This window comes from Symsagittifera roscoffensis, chromosome 2 (genome assembly GCF_963678635.1).
Source record: "Symsagittifera roscoffensis chromosome 2, txSymRosc1.1, whole genome shotgun sequence".
NCBI lineage: Eukaryota > Metazoa > Xenacoelomorpha > Acoela > Convolutidae > Symsagittifera > Symsagittifera roscoffensis.
In genome coordinates, this window is record NC_087063.1 from 18,542,021 (window position 1) to 18,560,630 (window position 18,610).

An 18,610-nucleotide genomic window follows, 5' to 3' on the forward strand; every position below is an offset into this window, starting at 1 on the left:
GTTGCGGTTGCAACTTCTGAAGATAAGAAGAAAAGCTATTTGTCAAAAATATGATTGCTCTCGGCGAAACACAAAATTGAACTTGCACCTTGTGTTGGGATCACCAAACTTAATGTCGGCTGAAAAATACAATTTGATTATGATCATATAACTGGGTCATGACAATCCGGTACTGAGATAAATTTTCAAAAAAAAACTCAATTTGCTGTAATCCTGTCCTTGAACTTAAGCTTAAACTTAAGCCTCCTTGGTCGTGGAAAATGTTGACTTTTCTTATCAACCAAAAATTTCATTGGGCCATTTTGAAGGACACTGTCATTTGCTAGGCAATAACTTCTTTGAGCGCAAAAGTCTAAATCTTGCCGCTAAAATTTCAAACAGGACTGCTCGTTTCAGGGCGAAACCTTGAATGTTCTGGTTGCCTTGTAAGATCGAAGGAGCAGTAATTACATAAAAAAACTAAATGTAAAAAAATATATATTTTTGTTTCGACTTTCGATACGAAAGTAACGGAATATTTGTGCTCGTGGTGGGTTTTTTTCTTCAGACAAATTTCGACTTTTTAACTAGCCATTTTTGACGGACTTTTTAAACATCATTCAAAAAGTATCGTTGTCCTGAGCTTAAAATTGAAACGATATTTCACCTGTGATCTTTTTTTGTAAAGTTATGGGGGTTTAAAGATTGCCATTTGGCCAATTTGGGACAATTAAAGCGCGATATATTCCTCGCTATTAACGCGTAAACGCAGATTTAATCCTTCTTAGAAATTGTTCCAAACTGGTTGAAAGAAGCTTTTTTTGCCACAATTGATTTGTTACAAGGAGCGAAATCTATTCTTTTGTAGCTTATATGGCGAGTGGGGGGATGATTTTCGTAAAAATTTTCGATGAAAAAACTTCAAAATTTTAATTCTTTTTCTATTTCGTTTAATTTTTTACTGATCGTTCACTGCTGGTTGATTGCTTAGTAATTTTATCGTAAAGTATAAGTCTCACCTTAGATCGTCAAGTTGTCTTGACAAAAGTTAGAGTAGAAACAATAGTTAGAACAGATATCAATTAATTAGCTGGTTAAATACAAAGCACAGGGTTATTAGATTATATAAACGAATCGAACAGCTTAAAGAAATATACCTATGAGGGGAGGTTGAGTTAATCTTAGTTTGTTCATCAAAAATTTATCTTACTACGAAGGTCGATGATTGTTTAGAACTCTTGGGTCACCCTTGATTGTGTCCACTCTGTACTTCTGGCTGGTCGTCTGTATCGTCCTTGCCGTAGTCCTTTTAGTCCTTATGGTCCGGGTTTCCTCAGTTATGCATATCTCGATTCATAAGTTTTCGAATTTTAAATGAGAATTTTTTTTGTTTAATTTGGAAAAAAGGCTAGTTTTTTGTTATTGTTAAAGTGGAAAAGAAAAATTATTTATTTTGAAAAAGAAGTTGTTAAGAGATCTGACTTGCTGCTGACTGAGCAAAAAGAAACACTGAAGATTTCAGGCGAGTCCTTTTGGTCGTAAGCATAATTCGGCGGCTGATTCAATCTTTAATTATTCAGGTTTCACCTGCTCCTTTATTCTCCCTTTCGTATAAGGGAATTTTCAACTAGTTTTCATTTGATTTTTTCAAAACAAATATCTTTAAATTATTAGCCCTCTTTGATTAAAACCGCAGCCTTCAGTTTTGTCTGATTGAAAACTCATATTACTCTTTCTGATGCATCATACTGCAGGCGCATCTTTGCTTAATCAAAGCAAGGAGAATTTCAGTGCAGCCGGCAAGACTGCTAAATCTTTATCCATTTTGTTTCAAGTTAAAGTTAAAAGGGACGTGTTAAAAATCGCCGCCCATTTAAAATAGTGAGCATGAAAAAATGAGAAAAATTGGACAAGTATTTAAAAAGTAGTGGGTTTTCAAAACAAGATTTTATAGTCCTAATAAGAGTAAATCAGTCAATATCTGATATAGTGAAAAGAGGCTTTAATTTAAATGGCACGCTCCAATTTAGAATTGGGTCGTTAAATAAACAATTAAGACAATGGTCTTTTGTCTGTGTAGTATTTTCAATACTACAACTCACCCCTTTTTTATAAAATTAAGCTGTTCGATTCTTACAGTTACCATGCTGAAAATTTAATGATTAAATATTTTAGTTATAACATTCAAAAAGAACATCAAATGAAATAGTTATGTAGATAAGTAAAGTTAATGGACTCAAATTTAAATGTGGTTTTTGTTCTCTAGAGCTCTAAATTTTGTCTAGAGCTTCCTTCCTGCTTCTATCTCCCCTCTGTACGCTCTGAGGATCTCTAGCTTCCTCTGTGAAGCCTCGAGTTTTTGTTGTAACTTGACGATTTTCTTTTCCTTGATTTTATTCTTAATTCGCAGTCTGCTCATCCCGTCTGTAAGCTCTTTAATATCGTCTTGCTCTTCCTGCTTGGGTCTTACATAGTTTGGGAAGGCAGTTAATCCCTGAAAAGGAATGGTAACTTGCGTTCCCCCTGCTTTCAGGATGTAGCCTTGCTCTTCTCCGTTCTTCAGTTTCCAGAAAATGGTCTCCTCCTTTATCACCACTTCTTGTTGTGCTCTAAACTCGACGGACATCATTGCCTTTTCCATTGTCGTCGAGTTGACGACTTCAATAAAGGATGGCAGTTTCCATCTGTTGCAGTTTTGTTTTATTGAATACTTCAAACTCTGTTTTATTATTGTTTTATTGGATAAATCTAGGGTTTTCAGTGTCCAGTTTACTTCTCTGTTCTTCTGTAGTTCCAATCTTTGATTCAGTTGACTGGGGAAATTTCTAGGGTTTTTTGTTTAACCCGCCGTCAATTGACAATGATTGTACTACAGTTTTTAGTTGCTTCTTTCTGAGAGGCACTTTTCTTTTGAATTCCTCGGGTGCTGGGTCAGCATTTCGGCAGTTCCAATTCAAACTTGGGTCATATTCCATTTTGCTAAACACCAATATAAAATAAGAAAATTTTCAAAATCCCGAATTACATTTAGATACTAAGGCTTATTATCAAATTTGAATAATGAAGGACATTTATAAAAGTGTGAATTTTTATATATAAAAGGTTGAAAATATAATCCTCTGGTTTCACACAAACCCACCACGGCAAACAAATGAAGAAAGACGATCATGGTGTTTATTAACCACAGGAATGAAGCATTTTCCGACGCTGAGTTAAGCTCAGATATTAAACTTATGTAGTTAAAGCAAAAATGGAAATTTGGGCATTAATTAACCCCTAATCTTAAATGTATGTCCATCAGGGTTCATTCACAGGCTTACAATGAGGTCCTTAACAAATTATACAGCTATGAACTTCGGTTGGGATTTACGAGAATGAAATATAAACCAAAAGAAATTTATAAAAATTGTTAGACAAGAATCAACAAATAATATATTCAATTTGACAACGTTTTGTCATAACCAAAAAACTTCGTTTCATTTTTTGATAAGAAAAAAAAGAAATGAATTAGAATAAAAAATGAAATATCGAAGAAAAGGAAAGTTACAGACCAATTTCATAATGATATAATATTCAATGAGATAAGTGTATTAATTTTTCTTCGATTTCAATCCCATGCATCAATCCATGTTCACATCTTTAGTACAGAAAAGTCGTATGAACTTTATGATGCAAAAATTTAACGTAAACAATCTTAATGATGATGCGGTCCAATTTTCAAAGTGTTGCTTCTGAAAATTTGTTGTTTTAGGGGTTTAAATGCCTGCGTGTTGTGGATTCTAAACTACCGAATTAGTAATGTGGCCAAAATTTTGAGGAGTGAAACATAAGAGTCTCAAAAGTTGCATACAGCCACCAACAATCCTTTACGTTGTTGAAAGAATACGGTACCATGGGTTTTTGAAATGCTACATAAAGCCACCAACATATGCTGGCATAAATCAGCGGCGGGTCGGGTCGAAAAACTATGTTCGCCCATTTTAAGATCATGAATAATTGTAAAAACGTACTCAATTTGATGAAAAATGAGAGCTAATTTTTTTCCCTTTTTGATGAATTTCTTCTAGTTTGCATTTGTAACCTGAAAACTTCAAGGCCAAAAATTAATGTCATTGGTCCCTACTTGGGCCCTAAGAGGAATCCGATGGTGCAAATTAACTTCGCAGAAATAAGTCTGATACAGTTTTACATTGGCTAGGTCTTTCATCAGAGGTTTCACTCTATTAATTCTCCTTATTGTACGTAGGGTAATTTGACCTTCCCGTAAGTGTAATACTGATTTTTCAGTTGATAAAACCGCCTGAAAATTAAATTAGACTCGTAAAACTGTAATATAAACTCCTAGCCTTTCGCAATTTTCTTTTGCAAATATGATGAAGTCGAAAAACTTTTTTGTCTGAGCCATTGGGTTCCGATCCCTCTACCTTTATTTGATTTTGAGGATGGTCCAAAATTTTTAGCGTACTTGACTGTTTTCGAACTCAGTAAAGAATTAAATCCGTGTTCATGCATTTTGGCATATCCTTCTGGGTGTCATACAGAACCGCTATCCATTGTAGTATTTTTGTAGGTTAAAACTCGTAATCCTATTTTTTAGTAAGATTAAATTAGATTTACTGCTCAGTATACAAAACAATAGGTAAGTTTCACAAACTTAAAGCGTTATAAAAGCTTTAATGAAAACTTCACTTTTATAATTATTTTAAAGCAGGAAGAAATGGGTTTATTTTCTTTCTATGTTTTCAAATGTTTGGCCTATTAAAACTCTGTTTATGTCTACTTTTGATTCACTGGAGTTTTTAGTACGATAGGCATTGACTTAATTTCATTCCTACAATAAGTGCTTTTTGCATGAAGGCCTTTTTGTTCTAAGGACGTTTCAATTCTATTTCGATGTTCCTACTTTGAAAACTACGCCTGCTGGAGAAACTGAAATTACGCGGAATGATTTTGGTGCAATAGTTATATTTTTATCAAGAAGTACATTTTGATAAAAGCTTAGACATGGATAACTTTTGCTTCTTATAATACTGATTGGAACTGTTATATCTGGGTATTTTTTAATTCTAAGTTTAACTTTGGAAATTTTATTGATTTAGTGTTGTGAGAAATGAAATCCATTCCTAATATATTCAGATCACATCCGTTCTCGGCTGAAACCCATTCTTTGAATTTTACCGGATTATCAGTGTTTGTACCGAAAATTGAGTCAAAATTAGTATAACCTATAATTTGAAGTTTTTCTCCATTAACAGCAACTGTGTTTGATCTAGATTTATTCAGCTGTAGAGGCTGTGTTTTACAATATTGTTCATAACTGTCAAAATTTATAAGCGAACATGTTGCTCCAGTGTCTAGTAGAAATTGGTTTTCCAGACCGTTATTTTTATTTTCCGACGGGATGTTGGTATAAGTTAATATATAATTGTATTTTTGGTTCAGACGGAGACTGATCTAGTTTAAATTATCAAGTTCACACTCATTATTGGTATAGTGTCCTGGAATGTCATCATCACTAAAATTGTGGATCTGGTAAGGTGAATGATAATCGTTATTTTCGTTGAAGGTTTTTTTTGCTGTTCGACCTGTCACGCGATTGAGAACTTTCATTGAAGTTTGACAAATGCCTGAATTCTTGTTGGGGATTTATGTCATTGAAATTGTTGTCTACTCTTGACCTACTCTTGCTATAGTTATGGTAACTTCTGTTTGAATTCTCTCTTAATTGAAGCGAGTCATAATTTTGCTCCTGCTGATCGTTATATTTAAAGCAATGGCTTATCGTATGGCCTGACGTGCAACACCAGTTGCAAAACGTTGGGTTGTTTTGTTTGTTTCTATGCTCATGTGGATTATAAGCTGCGTTTATTTTATGATCCTTCATTAGTCCTGTTAACTCGTTAAGTTGATCCTTTATTTCCTCTATTTCCAAATTATTATCTATGCTACTGGATGCTGTTCCAATAAACTCATTACTTATTGCAAAACTTAAGTCTTTTGTAGCAATATGATCTTTCAATTGTTGCCAGTTTGCGGGTGGATTCTCAATTAGAAATTGATGCTCTTTTTGTTTCAAGCCTAGCGGGCTCAAGCCGCGTACAAAGAATTCCATTTTCTTTGCTGTTCTTTGATCATCATTAAAATTTGGATTAGGCCATCCACGGTCTACTGCGGTGCTTAATCTATGTATGTAGCTTTTAATAAATTCATCAGGTTGTCTTTTTATGTTTTCTGCTTCTATTCGTCCTCTATACTTATCCTTATCATCATGAGTCTATCTATGAATTGATCTCTTATCTCGTTCCAAGGTAAATGTGCTGCTAATCCCTGATACCATTGATCGGCTGGACCTCTTAATATTGAACCAAATAATGCTCTTTGTCTGTTACCATATGCGTCCTGATCGTCACCTGCATCTGCTGGTCTAGTTCTTAGGGAATATATCAAGAAAATCTCTTGCATCTTCATTTGGATCTAAGCCGGTAAACTTTTTGAGAGCTAAACCTGGGTATGCTACTACTTTTACCATTTTTATTTAATGCACTTAAATTGTTGTTAACAATTTATAAAGGTTTGAATGTGTTGTGTACTGATCAATTGTAAGGACTGAAATAATTATATTTGAGTTACTATGAATTTTGCTGGGTTCAATGAATACGAATTTTTTTTAGATATATCAAAAGTGCTATGGGGCTGCTTAAGCTTTTTTAAGGTAGAAGTTAGCTCTGGGTTTTTGCTGCGGGAGGGAATAGTTAATTCGTGAATAGTTTTGTGTTTGTGTTTGGACAAAATTGTGATTTGATCCTTTTGGATAATGGCAATATACCAAATATTTTCTGTGGATTTTTTTTTCAACTTTAGTTTTAAATTAATTGCTGTTGTTGTTACTTGATAAAAGTTGGCCCTAGCATTCTACAGCTTTTTTGAGTTATAAATTTTTATCTAGGTGATGAAAAAAAATATAAGGAATAATTAAAATTTTCTAATGAATTTGTTATGATTTAAATTTTGTTGAGGAAGAATTTGAATTTATAATAAAAAATGATTAAAATGCAAGTAGTTTTGTGCTTGGGTATATGATGATATCAAAAAGCAATCGCGAGTCAAGCAATTAATTGTTCTTGCGGTATATAAATTATATTATTTGTTATTTTTATTTGCTGAAGAATTGTGTCAATGTCTGGAGTATATCGTCAAAAAAAGACGTATAATTTGTGTATATCGTCTTTAGGATGTTTTGCTAGTATACTAATATGATCTTTTCCAGTGTTAGTGATATACCATATGATGTTAGAGACTTTATTTCCTAATTTGAGCTTCAAATTTTTTGTACTGACGTCAATCTTAAAATGTGCTGAGATTAATTTTCACGGTGTTTCCTTTCTTTTTCTTAAGCTAAGTTGTACCATTTGATTTGTATTTTTTATAGTAATGAAAACCTCTTAGGATTTGTTGATTATTAACAAAAGTTATTAATAATGAAATAAGAAAATAAAAAAAAGATTTGGAAAAAAGCATTTCTAAAAATTTTCAAGTTTTTTGAGTTTTTGTTCGCTGAAACTTTAGCTGAAACCTGAAACTTTGCTCAAGTGAAATTTTATTGATGCCTTTGTTATGATTAACAGTTTAATTTTATGCCTTTTTAGGTTATTACTGGCTCAGAACTTTGATTCTTTTGTTAATTTTTTTAAAATTTTTTGAAACTTTAATCTTAAACTTGAAACTATGGTAGGTGAAGTTAAGTTTTTTAAACTTAAGTTGTCTAAAAGGTATAGTATACTTTGTTTATGCTTAAACTTGCAAAAAATTTTGAGAAAAAGGAATCTTTTGATATCTTAAACCTAGTTTTTGAAATCTCAAACCTAAAACCCTTAAACTTTCTCCAACTCAGTGCATGAAAATAAAAAGTTGGTTTTTGATAGCTGGTCTAGTGTAAATTAGAATTATGAACAAGTTTGTAACTACAAAATGACAAATTTGTTTGTGGAAACCCAAGTTTTTGAGGCTGAAACTATGATTTCTAGAACTGAAACTATGGTTTGACCACTTGGTTTTAGAAAGTTACGATTGAAAATTTAGGTTGGTATCTCTTATATTTTTCTATTCCAGCAATAAAATTGCCAAAAAGATGAGAATTTGATAAAAAAACAACGATTTTTAGTTTTCTGAAACAATAAGTTTGTGGGCTCAAACTAACACCTTCCAGAAGTTTTTGAGTTTAAAAATTTGTTAGTGCAATAAAGATTCCTATTATCTTTCAATATTTTACAAAAGTTTTACTTGGGAAGCAAGATTTTTGGGTCTGAAACCAAAAACACCAATTCTGAAACGTACATTTCAGCCTTAGGAACCAAATTTTAAAACTGGTTTGGTGTATTTTAACACCGTTAGTTTTCTCTAGAAAGTCAAAATTCGGCGTTCGGAGCTCAATTTTGAGACCAAAAACTCAATTTTTGTGTTCTGAAACCTAAAACTAACAAAAACTTACCATTTAAGACCAGGCTGATGACTCATGGTATCCAATTTTGGGTTCCAATAGTTGAACTTTTGCTGTTTTACCCGAAACCGTTTACAGAAACTTAAAAATGTGACCGGAAACTACACTTATTTTAATTGAAACGTTTGACCCTAAGCTGAAACCTAGACTGAAACCAAAACGTTTGGCTGGTAAAAATCAATTTTCTAGTGCTTAGGCTATCATATGGAACCTAGTTTATCAATATAAGGTGGATGCGTCAGTGTTCTAGCTTTATTTTTTTGCTGTGAAATCTAATGTTTTTGTGCTGAAACTAAAATTTGGTGTTTGGTGTTACGGGGTTAACGTTTAAGATTGGTTCTAGTGCGTATTTTGAATGTTTATTAGACGTATATTCAAACTAGGTCATAAAAAGGCAATGATTTAGTTAAAAACACCCAAATCCGTTCCTTCTTTCTTCGCTTTTTTTATTTCCTCTCTTAGTTTCAGTATTTGGTAGCTTAAATGATGGATGCTTAGGTTTAAGTTACATTAAGGTGGGTAAAAATAAAATGAGTTTACAGGAAATTGAGGATAAGCCTCGATAAATGATGAAGGATTAGAATAAATAGCAACAAGCGTGAATGGTTGGATTTATTGTGATGAAGAATTCAATTTATCATACAATTTAGGGTACTCCTAGATTGCACATATGACCACTTAACGCCTCGAAAAAAGGAATAAAGAGATTTAATAATCACTTTGATCACTTTAGTTGATCACTTGAGTTGAATACAGGATTTCGTTGATTTTAGTAATGATAAACTGAAGTTTCGGCATGTATTTAGTGGGTTACTGGACAAAAACGGTATATCTTACTAGCAGACTTAGGCAGAAAACGATTCTTTCAGAAATTTTATATATTATTATAATAATGGATAATAGTTAAGTTCATGAGCTAATGTCAGTTAGAAAGCCGTATAATAGACCTCGAGGTGGTGGAATATCGCGGGCGACTTAGCGCAGAGGGATACTTATCGCATGAACCCTACTATTTGTTATTTTTATTTGCTGAGGAATTGTGTCAATGTCTGGAGTATATCGTCAAAAAAGACGTATAATTTGTGTATATCGTCGTTAGGGTATTTTGCTATCATACTAATATGATCTTTTCCAGTGTTAGTGATATACCATATGATGTTAGAGACTTTATTTCCTAATTTGAGCTTCAAATTTTTTGTACTGACGTCAATTTTAAAATGTGCTGAGATTAATTTTCACGGCGTTTCCTTTCTTTTCTTAAGCTAAGTTGTACTATTTGATTTGTATTTATTATAGTAATGAAAACCTCCTAGGATTTTTTGATTATTAACAAAGGTTATTAATAATGAAATGAGAAAATAAAAAAAAAAATTGGAAAAAAGCATTTCTAAAAATTTTCAAGTTTTTTGAGTTTTTGTTCGCTAAAACTTTAGGTGAAACCTGAAACTTTGTTCAAGTGAAATTTTCTTGATGCCTTTGTTATGATTAACAGTTTAATTTTATGCCTTTTTAGGTTATTACTGGCTCAGAACTTTGATTCTTTTGTTAATTTTTTTTTGATTTTTTTGAAACTTCAATCTTAAACCTGAAACTATGGTAGGTGAAGTTAAGTTTTTTAAAATTTAAGTTGTCTAAAACCTATAGTATACTTTGTTTATGCTTAAACTTGCAAAAAAATTTCAGAAAAAGGAATTTTTGAATTCTTAAACCTAATTTTTGAAATCTCAAACCTAAAACACTTAAACTTTCTCCAACTCAGTGCATGAAAATTAAAAAAGTTGGTTTTTGATAGCTGGTCTAGTGTAAATTAGAATTATGAACAAGTTTGTAACTTCAAAATCACAAATTTGTTTGCGGAAACCCAAGTTTTTGAGGCTGAAACTATAATTTCTAGAACTGAAACTATGGTTTGACCACTTGGTTTTAGAAAGTTACGATTGAAAATTTAGGTTGGTATCTCTTATATTTTTCTCTTCCAGCAATAAAATTGCCAAAAAGATGAGAATTTGATAAAAAAACAACGATTTTTAGTTTTCTGAAACAATAAGTTTGTGGGCTCAAACTAACACCTTCCAGAAGTTTTTGAGTTTAAAAATTTGTTAGTGCAATAAAGATTCCTATTATCTTTCAATATTTTTCAAAAATTTCACTTGGGAAGCAAGATAGATTTTTGGGTCTAAAACCAAAAGCACCAATTATGAAACGTACGTTTCAGCCTTAGGAACTAAATTTTATAACTGGTTTGGTGTATTTTAACACCGTTAGTTTTCTCTAGAAAGTCAAAATTCGGCGTTCGGAGCTCAATTTTGAGACCAAAAACTCAATTTTTGTGTTCGGAAACCTGAAACTAACAAAAACTTACCATTTAAGACCAGGTTTATGAGTCATGGTATCCAATTTTGGGTTTCACTAGTTGAACTTTTGCTGTTTTACCCGAAACCGTTTACAGAAACTTAAAAATGTGACCGGAAACTACACTTATTTTAATTGAAACGTTTGACCCTAAGCTGAAACCTAGACTGAAACTAAAAATTGTGGCTGATAAAAATCAATTTTCTAGTGCTTAGGCTATCATATGAAACCTAGTTTATCAATATAAGGTGGATGCGTCAGTGTTCTAGCTTTATTTTTTTTGCTGTGAAACCTAATGTTTTTGTGCTGAAACTAAAATTTGGTGTTTGGTGTTACGGGGTTAACGTTCAAGATTGGTTCTAGTGCGTATTTTGAATGTTTATTAGAAGTATATTCAAACTAAGTCATAAAAAGGCAATGATTTAGTTAAAAACACCCAAATCCGTTCCTTCTTTCTTCGCTTTTTTATTTCCTCTCTTAGTTTCAGTATTTGGTAGCTTAAATGATGGATGCTTAGGTTTAAGTTACGTTAAGGTGGGTAAAAACAAAATGAGTTTAAAGGAAATTGAGGATAAGCCTCGATAAATAATGAAGGATTAGAATAAATAGCAACAAGCGTGAATGGTTGGATTTATTGTGATGAAGAATTCAATTTATCATTCAATTTAGGGTACTCCTAGATCGCACATATGACCACTTAACCCCCTCGAAAAAAGGAATAAAGAGATTTAATAAGTTTTTGATCACTTTAGTTGAATACAGGATTTCGTTAATTTTAGTAATGATAAACTGAAGTTTCGGCATGTATTTAGTGGGTTACTGGACAAAAACGGTATATCTTACTAGCAGACTTAGGCAGAAAACGATTCTTTCAGAAATTTTATTTATTATTATAATAATGGATAATAGTTAAGTTCATGAGCTAATGTCAGTTAGAAAGCCGTATAATAGACCTCGAGGTGGTGGAATATCGAGGGCGACTTAGCGCAGAGGGATACTTATCGCATGAACCCTACTAGGAATGTCTGTCAAGTAGAAGACAATGAAATTGTGTTTCTATCGAAAGACACTCAATGTCTTGTGGCTTTTTGAGGTTAAGAACTAATCTGACAAATACTCACAGATCCTTATAATAATGTTTTTTGAATTTTAAAAACTGTTTCGAGTTTGTTGGAAAAGATATTTCTTAAGGAGTAGTTCTCTGCTGCGGTCGCACCAGTTTTACTAAGCGTTCATTGCTGGTTGATTGCTTAGTAATTTTATCCTAAGTTATAAGTCTCACCTAAAATCGTCAGGTTGTCTTGACAAAAGCTAGAGTAGAAACAATAGTTAGAAAAGGTATGAATTAACTGGCTTGTTAAATACAAAGCACAGGGTTATTAGATTATATAAACGAATCGAACAGCTTAAAGAAATATACCTATGAGGGGAGGTTGAGTTAATCTTAGTTTGTACATCAATATTTTATCTTCTTACTAAGGTTGATGATTGTTTAGTATTCTTGGGTCACCCTTGATTGTGTCCAGTTCAGCACTTCTGTCTGGTTGTCTGTATTCTCCTTGCAGTAGTCCTTTTAGTCCTTATGGTCCGGGTTTCCTCAGTATTTTACTTATTGCAAAACTTAAGTCTTTTGTAGCAATATGATCTTTCAATTAATGCCAATTTGCGGGTGGATTCTCAATTAGAAATTGATGCTCTTTTTGTTTCAAGCCTGGCGGGCTCAAGCCGCGTACAAAGAATTCCATTTTCTTTGCTGTTCTTTGATCATCATTAAAAGTTGGATTAGGCCATCCACGGTCTACTGCGGTTGTTATTTATGTATGTAGCTTTCAATAATTTCATCAGGTTGTCTTTTTATGTTTTCTGCTTCTATTCGTCTTCTATACTTATCCTTATCATCAGTGAATCTATCAATGATTTGATCTCTTATCTCGTTCCAAGGTAAATGTGCTGCTAATCCTTGATACCATTGAGCGGCTGGATCTCTTAATATTGAACCAAATAATGCTCTTTGTCTGTTATCATATGCGTCCTGATCGTCATCTGCGTCTGCTGGTCTAGTTCCTAGGGAAAATGCTATCTTTTTTCTCCACTATATCAAGAAAATCTCTTGCATCTTCATTTGGATCTAAGCCGGTAAACTTTTTGAGAGCTAAATCTGGGTATGCTATTACTTTTACCATTTTTATTTAATGCACTTAAATTGTTGTTAACAATTTATAAATGTTTGAATGTGTTGTGTACTGACCAATTGTAAGGACTGAAATAATTATAATTAAGTTACTATGAATTTTGCTGGGTTCAATGAATACGAATTTTTATTAGATATATCAAAAGTGTTATGGGGCTGTTTAAGCTTTTTATAAATATTTATCTAGGTGATGAGAAAAAATATAAGGAATACTAAAAATTTTCTTATGAGTTTGTTATGATTTAAATTTTGTTGAGGAAAAATTTGAATTTCTAATAAAAAATGATTAAAATGGAAGTAGGTTTGTGCTTGGGTTTATAATGATATCAAAAAGCAATCGCGAATCAAGCAATTAATTGTTCTTGCGGTATATAAAATATATTATTTGTTATTTTTATTTGCTGAAGATTTGTGTCAATGTCTGGAGTATATCGTCAAAAAAAGACGTATAATTTGTGTATATCGTCGTTAGGGTGTTTTGTCAGTATACTAATATGATCTTTTCCAGTGTTAGTGATATACCATATGATGTTAGAGACTTTATTTCCTAATTTGAGCTTCAAATTTTTTGTACTGACGTCAATTTTAAAACGTGTTGAGATTAATTTTTACAGTGTTTCTTTTTTTTTCTTAAGCTAAGTTGTACTATTTGATTTGTATTTTTTATAGTAAAGAAAACCTCCTAGGATTTGTTGATTATTAACAAAGGTTATTAGTAACGAAATAAGAAAAACAAACTTTGGAAAAAAGCATTTCTAAAAATTTTCAAGTTTTTTGAGTTTTTGTTCGCTAAAACTTTAGGTGAAACCTGAAACTTTGTTCATGTGAAATTTTATTGATGCCTTTGTTATGATTAACAGATTAATTTTATGCCTTTTTAGGTTATTACTGGCTCAGAACTTTGATTCTTTTGTTAATTTTTTTTTGATTTTTTTGAAACTTTAATCTTAAACCTGAAACTATGGTAGGTGAAGTTAAGTTTTTTTAAATTTAAGTTGTCTAAAAGCTATAGTACACTTTGTTTATGCTTAAACTTGCAAAAAATTTGAGAAAAAGGAATCTTTTGATATCTTAAACCTAGTTTTTGAAATCTCAAACTTAAAACCCTTAAACTTTCTCCAACTCAGTGCATGAAAATTAAAAAAGTTGGTTTTTGATAGCTGGTCTAGTGTAAATTAGAATTATGAACAAGTTTGTAACTTCAAAATCACAAATTTGTTTGCGGAAACCCAAGTTTTTGAGGCTGAAACTATGATTTCTAGAACTGAAACTATGGTTTGACCACTTGGTTTTAGAAAGTTACGATTGAAAATTTAGGTTGGTATCTCTTATATTTTTCTATTCCAGCAATAAAATTGCCAAAAAGATGAGAATTTGATAAAAAAAACAACGATTTTTAGTTTTCTGAAACAATAAGTTTGTGGGCTCAAACTAACACCTTCCAGAAGTTTTTGAGTTTAAAAATTTGTTAGTGCAATAAAGATTCCTATTATCTTTCAATATTTTTCAAAAATTTCACTTGGGAAGCAAGATTTTTGGGTCTAAAACCAAAAGCACCAATTATGAAACGTACGTTTCAGCCTTAGGAACTAAATTTTATAACTGGTTTGGTGTATTTTAACACCGTTAGTTTTCTCTAGAAAGTCAAAATTCGGCGTTCGGAGCGAGCTCAATTTTGAGACCAAAAACTCAATTTTTGTGTTCGGAAACCTGAAACTAACAAAAACTTACCATTTAAGACCAGGTTTATGAGTCATGGTATCCAATTTTGGGTTTCACTAGTTGAACTTTTGCTGTTTTACCCGAAACCGTTTACAGAAACTTAAAAATGTGACCGGAAACTACACTTATTTTAATTGAAACGTTTGACCCTAAGCTGAAACCTAGACTGAAACTAAAAATTGTGGCTGATAAAATCAATTTTCTAGTGCTTAGGCTATCATATGAAACCTAGTTTATCAATATAAGGTGGATGCGTCAGTGTTCTAGCTTTATTTTTTTTGCTGTGAAACCTAATGTTTTTGTGCTGAAACTAAAATTTGGTGTTTGGTGTTACGGGGTTAACGTTCAAGATTGGTTCTAGTGCGTATTTTGAATGTTTATTAGAAGTATATTCAAACTAAGTCATAAAAAGGCAATGATTTAGTTAAAAACACCCAAATCCGTTCCTTCTTTCTTCGCTTTTTTATTTCCTCTCTTAGTTTCAGTATTTGGTAGCTTAAATGATGGATGCTTAGGTTTAAGTTACGTTAAGGTGGGTAAAAACAAAATGAGTTTAAAGGAAATTGAGGATAAGCCTCGATAAATAATGAAGGATTAGAATAAATAGCAACAAGCGTGAATGGTTGGATTTATTGTGATGAAGAATTCAATTTATCATTCAATTTAGGGTACTCCTAGATCGCACATATGACCACTTAACCCCCTCGAAAAAAGGAATAAAGAGATTTAATAAGTTTTTGATCACTTTAGTTGAATACAGGATTTCGTTAATTTTAGTAATGATAAACTGAAGTTTCGGCATGTATTTAGTGGGTTACTGGACAAAAACGGTATATCTTACTAGCAGACTTAGGCAGAAAACGATTCTTTCAGAAATTTTATTTATTATTATAATAATGGATAATAGTTAAGTTCATGAGCTAATGTCAGTTAGAAAGCCGTATAATAGACCTCGAGGTGGTGGAATATCGAGGGCGACTTAGCGCAGAGGGATACTTATCGCATGAACCCTACTAGGAATGTCTGTCAAGTAGAAGACAATGAAATTGTGTTTCTATCGAAAGACACTCAATGTCTTGTGGCTTTTTGAGGTTAAGAACTAATCTGACAAATACTCACAGATCCTTATAATAATGTTTTTTGAATTTTAAAAACTGTTTCGAGTTTGTTGGAAAAGATATTTCTTAAGGAGTAGTTCTCTGCTGCGGTCGCACCAGTTTTACTAAGCGTTCATTGCTGGTTGATTGCTTAGTAATTTTATCCTAAGTTATAAGTCTCACCTAAAATCGTCAGGTTGTCTTGACAAAAGCTAGAGTAGAAACAATAGTTAGAAAAGGTATGAATTAACTGGCTTGTTAAATACAAAGCACAGGGTTATTAGATTATATAAACGAATCGAACAGCTTAAAGAAATATACATATGAGGGGAGGTTGAGTTAATCTTAGTTTGTACATCAATATTTTATCTTCTTACTAAGGTTGATGATTGTTTAGTATTCTTGGGTCACCCTTGATTGTGTCCAGTTCAGCACTTCTGTCTGGTTGTCTGTATTCTCCTTGCAGTAGTCCTTTTAGTCCTTATGGTCCGGGTTTCCTCAGTATTTTACTTATTGCAAAACTTAAGTCTTTTGTAGCAATATGATCTTTCAATTAATGCCAATTTGCGGGTGGATTCTCAATTAGAAATTGATGCTCTTTTTGTTTCAAGCCTGGCGGGCTCAAGCCGCGTACAAAGAATTCCATTTTCTTTGCTGTTCTTTGATCATCATTAAAAGTTGGATTAGGCCATCCACGGTCTACTGCGGTTGTTATTTATGTATGTAGCTTTCAATAATTTCATCAGGTTGTCTTTTTATGTTTTCTGCTTCTATTCGTCTTCTATACTTATCCTTATCATCAGTGAATCTATCAATGATTTGATCTCTTATCTCGTTCCAAGGTAAATGTGCTGCTAATCCTTGATACCATTGAGCGGCTGGATCTCTTAATATTGAACCAAATAATGCTCTTTGTCTGTTATCATATGCGTCCTGATCGTCATCTGCGTCTGCTGGTCTAGTTCCTAGGGAAAATGCTATCTTTTTTCTCCACTATATCAAGAAAATCTCTTGCATCTTCATTTGGATCTAAGCCGGTAAACTTTTTGAGAGCTAAATCTGGGTATGCTATTACTTTTACCATTTTTATTTAATGCACTTAAATTGTTGTTAACAATTTATAAATGTTTGAATGTGTTGTGTACTGACCAATTGTAAGGACTGAAATAATTATAATTAAGTTACTATGAATTTTGCTGGGTTCAATGAATACGAATTTTTATTAGATATATCAAAAGTGTTATGGGGCTGTTTAAGCTTTTTATAAATATTTATCTAGGTGATGAGAAAAAATATAAGGAATACTAAAAATTTTCTTCTGAGTTTGTTATGATTTAAATTTTGTTGAGGAAAAATTTGAATTTCTAATAAAAAATGATTAAAATGGAAGTAGGTTTGTGCTTGGGTTTATAATGATATCAAAAAGCAATCGCGAATCAAGCAATTAATTGTTCTTGCGGTATATAAAATATATTATTTGTTATTTTTATTTGCTGAAGATTTGTGTCAATGTCTGGAGTATATCGTCAAAAAAAGACGTATAATTTGTGTATATCGTCGTTAGGGTGTTTTGTCAGTATACTAATATGATCTTTTCCAGTGTTAGTGATATACCATATGATGTTAGAGACTTTATTTCCTAATTTGAGCTTCAAATTTTTTGTACTGACGTCAATTTTAAAACGTGTTGAGATTAATTTTTACAGTGTTTCTTTTTTTTTCTTAAGCTAAGTTGTACTATTTGATTTGTATTTTTTATAGTAAAGAAAACCTCCTAGGATTTGTTGATTATTAACAAAGGTTATTAGTAACGAAATAAGAAAAACAAACTTTGGAAAAAAGCATTTCTAAAAATTTTCAAGTTTTTTGAGTTTTTGTTCGCTAAAACTTTAGGTGAAACCTGAAACTTTGTTCATGTGAAATTTTATTGATGCCTTTGTTATGATTAACAGATTAATTTTATGCCTTTTTAGGTTATTACTGGCTCAGAACTTTGATTCTTTTGTTAATTTTTTTTTTGATTTTTTTGAAACTTTAATCTTAAACCTGAAACTATGGTAGGTGAAGTTAAGTTTTTTTAAATTTAAGTTGTCTAAAAGCTATAGTACACTTTGTTTATGCTTAAACTTGCAAAAAATTTGAGAAAAAGGAATCTTTTGATATCTTAAACCTAGTTTTTGAAATCTCAAACTTAAAACCCTTAAACTTTCTCCAACTCAGTGCATGAAAATAAAAAGTTGGTTTTTGATAGCTGGTCTAGTGTAAATTAGAATTATGAACAAGTTTGTAACTTCAAAATCACAAATTTGTTTGCGGAAACCCAAGTTTTTGAGGCTGAAACTATGATTTCTAGAACTGAAACTATGGTTTGACCACTTGGTTTTAGAAAGTTACGATTGAAAATTTAGGTTGGTATCTCTTATATTTTTCTATTCCAGCAATAAAATTGCCAATAAGAAGAAAATTTTACAATAAAACGACGATTTTTAGTTTTCTGAAACAATAAATTTGAGGGCTCAAACTAACACCTTCCAGAAGTTTTTTGAGTTTAAAAATTGGTTAGTGCAATAAGGATTCCTATTATCTTTCAATATTTTACAAAAATTTTACTTGGGAAGCAAGATTTTTGGGTCTGAAACCAAAAGCACCAATTCTGAAACGTACGTTTCAGCCTTAGGAACCAAATTTTAAAACTGGTTTGGTGTATTTTAACACCGTTAGTTTTCTCTAGAAAGTCAAAATTCGGCGTTCGGAGCTCAATTTTGAGACCAA

The 18,610-nt window shown here is 32.0% G+C and overlaps 1 protein-coding gene across 1 annotated transcript in view; it reads right to left on the bottom strand.

Annotated features, from left to right (window-relative positions):
- LOC134840599 (F-box/LRR-repeat protein 2-like) overlaps positions 1–11,567 on the bottom strand; it is a 382,029-nt gene extending 370,462 nt beyond the window's left edge. The window contains exon 1 of the mRNA XM_063856523.1: positions 11,555–11,567. The gene's annotated coding sequence lies outside the window, so the exon portion shown is untranslated. The remainder of the gene's footprint in view (positions 1–11,554) is intronic.
- Positions 11,568–18,610: the final 7,043 nt, after the last annotated feature.